We start from the raw sequence: 6552 nt of genomic DNA, 5'->3' as shown, positions 1-6552 counted from the left end.
TTTCCTGTGTGCCATTTTATCAGACTCCAGATATGCGGCAAACCAAGTAGCATTAAAATAAAGTTGAGCAGAGCTGGCAGAGAAAATAATTTGCCAGTGAGAATCAATCATGTAATGGGTGGATGGTAGTTTTTTGAAGCACTTAAATATTAAAAGTATTCTAGTAAGTAGTGGATCCTCATTTATCACTTAAGTGCATGATGTGCCTCTGATTGTACATATGTTTTATAATAGAGTAACTCTATTTTTATGTTTGTAAAGTGCTTCACCAGCAGATGGCGCTACTGTATTCTGAATCAGAACATGCTAAACAAAACACAGGTCTTCTGCATGGTACATTTCCTGAGAAAAAAATTAATGGAACATCGAATTTTCTTCCATTAAAGTTGGATCTGGCTTTTGATCCAAGTTTGTGATCCTCCCTCTAAATCTTATTATTTTTTGAAAACTTAAATATGGTGACCCTATCTCACCTAATATCACCTGTGAGACGAAACACAGATGAGAAAAACCATGATAAATGTCCTGAATGGATCCAGGGCTGAGGGGCTGAGCTGGGGTCTGGTGGGCTCATCTGCTTCAGTAAACTTAATGGAAATTGGCTTTTACAGCAGCATTCACAGAAGGGTTTAAACAGACCAATAATACACCCAAAACTGTCACCACATTTCTTAAATTAAACAAAGAAGCATAGCTTTCCGATGCAATAATGTTCTTCAATAAATGCATGCCTTTGTAATAATCTTTACAGAGACAATGGATATATCCTCAATCCTTAATGAGGGGTGTTTTTTTAGCAACAAATCTATTGTCTCCTCTGCATTGTAATTAGTATTATGTAATACCGTAATTACCAATTACATAATGATTGACCATTAACTCATTAAACAGGCATTAAAGAAAAGTTTCCATCATCTCCTAAAACAAACAAGAATATTTAAATGTAATCTTAAGATGTGTGGGCGGCTTGCATTGCATCCTGGTTAGAGAAACAGAAACTTTTCAGTTAGCAACATTGTGACTGATATTTCCCCGTTTTTCTTCTTCTTCTTCTTCTTCTTCTTCTTCTTCTTCTTCTTCTTCTTCTTCTTCTTCTTCTTCTTCTTCTTCTTCTTCTTTTTTTCCAGTGTATAATCAGACAATAATCAGACAAGAGATTAAAAACAGCATCCTGTTCAAAACATCCTTAATTAATCATGCATTTTTTATATTCAGTTGAGTTTGAGAGTGATTATGAATAATCTTTTAATTAAATGATGCCCAATTAAGACTTTTAAAATTCATTATCAACATTTGTCTGAAAATACAGCAGGAACATCTGAGACAGAAAATATATATTTATTACAATGCAGCTTTTGGAGTCAAATCCAAAGAAGTTTAACAGTGACAAAGAAGCTTTTTCACAATAGCAACAATATGAGTTAAGAATATAATTGTAAGGACTTGTTAAGACACCAAAACACAATATAGTGTCATACGTATTATTACATCTTATAAGATGCAGACAGGAAACAAATATATGAAACATATTTAGGAATAAAGATGGAGGAAACATCTACAACATGTCCAATCTCAGTGGAATTTGAAAAGAAACACTCCACTTGTGTAATTCCTTTTCAAATTGTTGCTTTTGCCCTATAGATGGACAACAGTGCAGTGCATATGTGGATGAGTTTGAAGTGGTTTAAAATTAAAACTCCTCGAGGAATTTGTTTCTTAGAAACACACAGCTTTTCCACTTCACAAGGCCATATATTGATGTGCTGGAGTGGTTTGGATTGCTTGTGGAATATTGTAATGTTTTTATCAGCTGTTAAGACTCTCATTCTGACGGCACCCATTCACTGCAGAGCATCCATTAGTGAGCAAGTGATGGAATGCTACATTTATCCAAACCTGTTCCTGTGGTGAAAACAACTCACCAGGATGGCCTTTGAACATTTTCAGCAAATTGTAATTTTTTTAGGGAGTAACTTTTCCTTTAAAGCAGACTTTGCATTGTGTGTAATATGTACAGTTTTATCAGTGGCATTAAAGCATGACAGCAGTCTCTCTGGGAGGAAGTCTCGTGGGGTGTGAACAGCGAGCGATCTGTCTGTACGGTCATCCTCTAGCGAACAGCTCAGATAAACAAACACATCTGCACTGCGGTCGACTCCAGCTCTTATCAGTTTGAGGAGCAGAAGACAGCGATGATGAAAGTCCTGTCACACTAAAACTGCATCAGTCATCTCGATGTGGGGTGTGAGATGCTCTTACATGGGGGATGTAAGATGAAATCTTATGCTAAGAACTCAAACTTCAGATCGCAGGCCACCAGTATCTCATCTGATTGAAGAGTCTCACGTGATGTTGCAAAAAACATCCTCGGATCTAAAGGCAAAAGGATAGATTATGAAAGCTTGTTTCTGCCACAGGACTGAAACTAAATAAAAATGCCAGTTGTGACTTTTTTTCACATGATTCTGAGTTTATATCGGGCGAGGCTGACTTTTTTCGCAGAACTGCAAAATATAAACTCAGAAACTCAACAATTGCAAAGTGTAGAAAAGTCAGGATTGTGAGATATAAACTCTCATCTGCAAGGAAAAAAAGCCAGAATTGTGAGATAAAAAGTTGCAATTATTATTATTATTTCATTAAAATGATTTATTCATTGGTGCAACCCAAAAAAATAATAATTTTGGGATGTAAACTTGGAATTGCAAGCATAAAAATGGCCAAATTATGAAATAAAAATGTGTAATTACGTCTTATTCGTTTTTTATTCTGTGGTGTAAACAGGCTTCCATAGTAAATACTTCAATGAATCAAAAATCTGAAATTTTAAACTGTATAATTTATATCTGCTTATAAACTAATGATGATGGTCTATAAATGCTTCAATTCTGTAGAAATAAATTTGACATGTAGGCTCTGAAATTGCATACTAAGTAGGTATTTGTGTTGCAATTAGTTAACAAACGTTCTATAAAGTATGAATGTGTGTAGAATCAGTGTAATCCAGACGTACTCTATCACCAAGCTGTCACGGTCATGTGACCTACCAGCATCAGTTGTGTTGCTTCACTGCCATTCACTGGATAATAAAGTGTCCATTTGATGCACAATTCAGAATCTAGTTGGAAATAGTAAGTCATCTGGGAACATTTTGCCAGTTATTTTATGAATACTGTAAATTTGGGTTTACTAGTCTCTTCTATATGTTAGGAAAGCATGTGATTTCGGATCGAGCCATAAAGTAGTAGGCTATATGAAGTGCTAGCATTCATAAGGCATCAGGCCACCAGTGTGCATCAGGTGACATGATGCAGGTACCTGTCCGCCTCCAGACTCTGAGAAGGTTCCGGCTCATTCAACATCATCATCATCATCATCATCTCAGTGTCAGATGAGCTCTGATGTGCACATGGAGCTGCTCTCTCATCAGTCTGAGTGTGGATGTCGTCTGCACTCCTGCAAAGATGACAGATCAATTTGCATACTCTTTTACATAATAGATTATAATAGATTAATTAATTAGCAGTGATCTCAAAGTCAAGCATTAATATTGTATTGCTTAAATTGGTTTAACCTGATAACTGTCACTCACGTTTTTGAAGATAGACTTGAATGTGCATGATACAAACCTAAATTTTTATGTTTCATGACTGAAAACATTTTGTAACATGATTTTGATGTGCCATTTACATGGTAATGCAATGTCTGATTTTAAAATGGGTTTTGAAGGATGAATTTTGAGATTTTATGTTTTCAAGTGATATATAACTTCTGATGATTTCTAAAATGTGATAGAGAAAAAGGCAACGAGGAAGTCTTTTTTTTAAACAAAGGTCAAAGCTTCTTTTGTAATGTAGATTTCTGAGGGTGCACTCTTGTCATAAATTGATCTATTACTTTTCCTACATAATTTTTAACAAAAAATATTGGTATAATATATATTTGGGAGTCTTAGACCTTTCCAACGATATATAGTTTGTCAAGATTAGATTAAATTTGATTGTAATATAGTATAGTCAACGTAGGTGTCCCGTATACGAGACGGGGTGACATTTAACAGGTTAACCCATTATTTTGTTTAGTTTTAGATGCTACATAAAAAAAAACTATACTATATTTATTAAAAACCTATGCTGAAAAGTGACTTTCATAGTGGTCAGTCTGTGGCATGATGACAGACATTTCAAAGCAAAATTAAGAAAAAGCAAGCAATCAAATAATCACTTGAACTCTATCCATGCAATTAAGTTGTTAAATGCATAGCAGGTTTATTATAATAAACTAAAATTGTTGCCATAAAACTATAGTTAATTGGAATCAAATAAACCTTAACTATAATAAAATATAAAAAAATATATATTTTAAACACATTAGAAAAATTTCAAATTTTCATAATTTATATAAACACTAAATAAAAAAAATATATATATTGAAACATTAAAAAAATATATATATAAAAATAAACAATCAAAATATAAATAAAAACTGAGATATAATGGTATCTCATTTATAAAAAGTAAAATTTTAGCAAAAATGCTATGCCAATGCTTATTCAAATTTTAATTATTATTTTTAAGGATCGTTAAATGATTAAACAGGAGCAGTCTGCTGCCATCATGTGCCTGTCCTGAATGAATCCAGATTTATTTGTGCTGGTCACAGTGAGGTCAGATATGAAATGTTCACTCATCAGTCTGTTGTTCAGGCGTCACAGTGACTGACAGAATGACAAACTGCTGTGCACATGAACCAAACTCACATTTTTCCTGTTGACAGGTGAGATTCTGCTACAGGTAAGATGGCACTGGATTCTCTGTTGTTCTGTGTCGACCTGAAAGTGAAAAATGAAAGTTCAATGTGATGCAGGTATCGAACTGTAAAATGTCTGAAGCATTTTCTTCTTTTCCCTGCAGCTGTCAAAGTGAAATATTCAATTCAGCAAAACATTCAAAAAAGCATATGTGTATATTCAGCTTGTTTAGGGGACAGGCAAAGCAATTGACATTAAAATAAAATGCACTTGTAATATGGTGAGGAAAAAGAGAAGCTTTATTCAAAATTTTTGTAAAAAAAGAGACTGCAGATACTCACTCATACTCCTCTGGACACATGCTTACAAATGCAACGGGGCTGCAAAACATACAGACAGCAGAGTGAGAGAATATCATAGCTGTCAACGACCACACATGGGCAGTATCACATGGCCTTGTGAACTTTTCACACTTACACTACTTCAATATGTCTACTAAAAAGGGCCAAAAGTTTATATGCATCACAAGAAATCAATTCAAAAAGCTTTTTCCTGAACCATTATGAATTTTAATCATTTTTGGACATTTATTACATAAATAATAATAGCATTAAAAATACTTATTGCTTTATTCAGTGATACACAAGTGATTTTCCATTCACATCATCGTGTCTCATAATTCATCTCATGTGTATGTTTTCTTGTTGAATAATCTTTGAAGAATTTCAGTACTTCAGTAATTAAATTAAATTTCACCATAACTGACAGATAGTTATAATTTGTGTGAGAGAAAAAAATTAATAATAATTATTGATTGTGGTGGAAATGACACCATAAGTGAGGGGTACTCATCATTTTAAAGAAAAGATAATAATAAATTATATAAAATAAAATAAAAAAAAATAAAAAAAATGCTGATTGCAATGGAAAGGGATAGCTATAGGTTGTGCAAAATAAAATAAAATCATCTAATAAATATACATTTGTGATAACTGCACTAATATATACATACATACATATATATATATATATATATATATATATATATATATATATATATATATATATATATATGTGTGTGTGTGTGTGTGTATATGTGTATATATGTATATATGTATATATGTATATGTGTGTGTATATATGTATATATATATATATATATATATATATATATATATATATATATATATATTATGGATTTTCATAGTTTAACATTAAACAGCTGGGTCTGGGACAATACAGACTATTGCAAAACATGAAAATAATCTATAAAGTTGCAAAAATAAATGGAATTTATAATTAGCATGTTCAATTTTAGTTTTAAAAGGACAAAAGCAACTGTAGTTGACAAAACACCCATATTCAGTCACTCACATAATGAATCTGGACACGTCATAAAGACACTCAACTAAAAACTACTATTGTCTGTGCTCTGACATTACAACAGTCAATGTGAACAGCTGGTTTATTTCAATATTAAAGACTCTCGAGAACATGATAAATGTCCTGTCTCTTCGTTTCCCCCACAATCAGACACCTGATTGCTTTTGTAATTAAATTCACATCTGCGAGAGGAAAGCAGCATATGTGTGTTGATGTTAAAGCAGCAGCTCTGGAATTACATGAATGAACGGCCTCGTATCTGTTCCAGCATTCGAGTGACACATGAATAGACCTTTAGTAATTAATGAACTCCTCAGCAAAACAGAAGCTAACAAACATGATTCCCATGAGGCTGAGCGATGACAGGAAGTAGTCACATTACCAAGACTTAAAAATATGAAGTAAAACACGGTTTATAC

The sequence above is a fragment of the Carassius gibelio genome, chromosome A17 (assembly GCF_023724105.1).
Source record: "Carassius gibelio isolate Cgi1373 ecotype wild population from Czech Republic chromosome A17, carGib1.2-hapl.c, whole genome shotgun sequence".
Classification (NCBI taxonomy): Eukaryota; Metazoa; Chordata; class Actinopteri; order Cypriniformes; family Cyprinidae; genus Carassius; species Carassius gibelio.
This window is presented reverse-complemented; position numbering follows the sequence as displayed.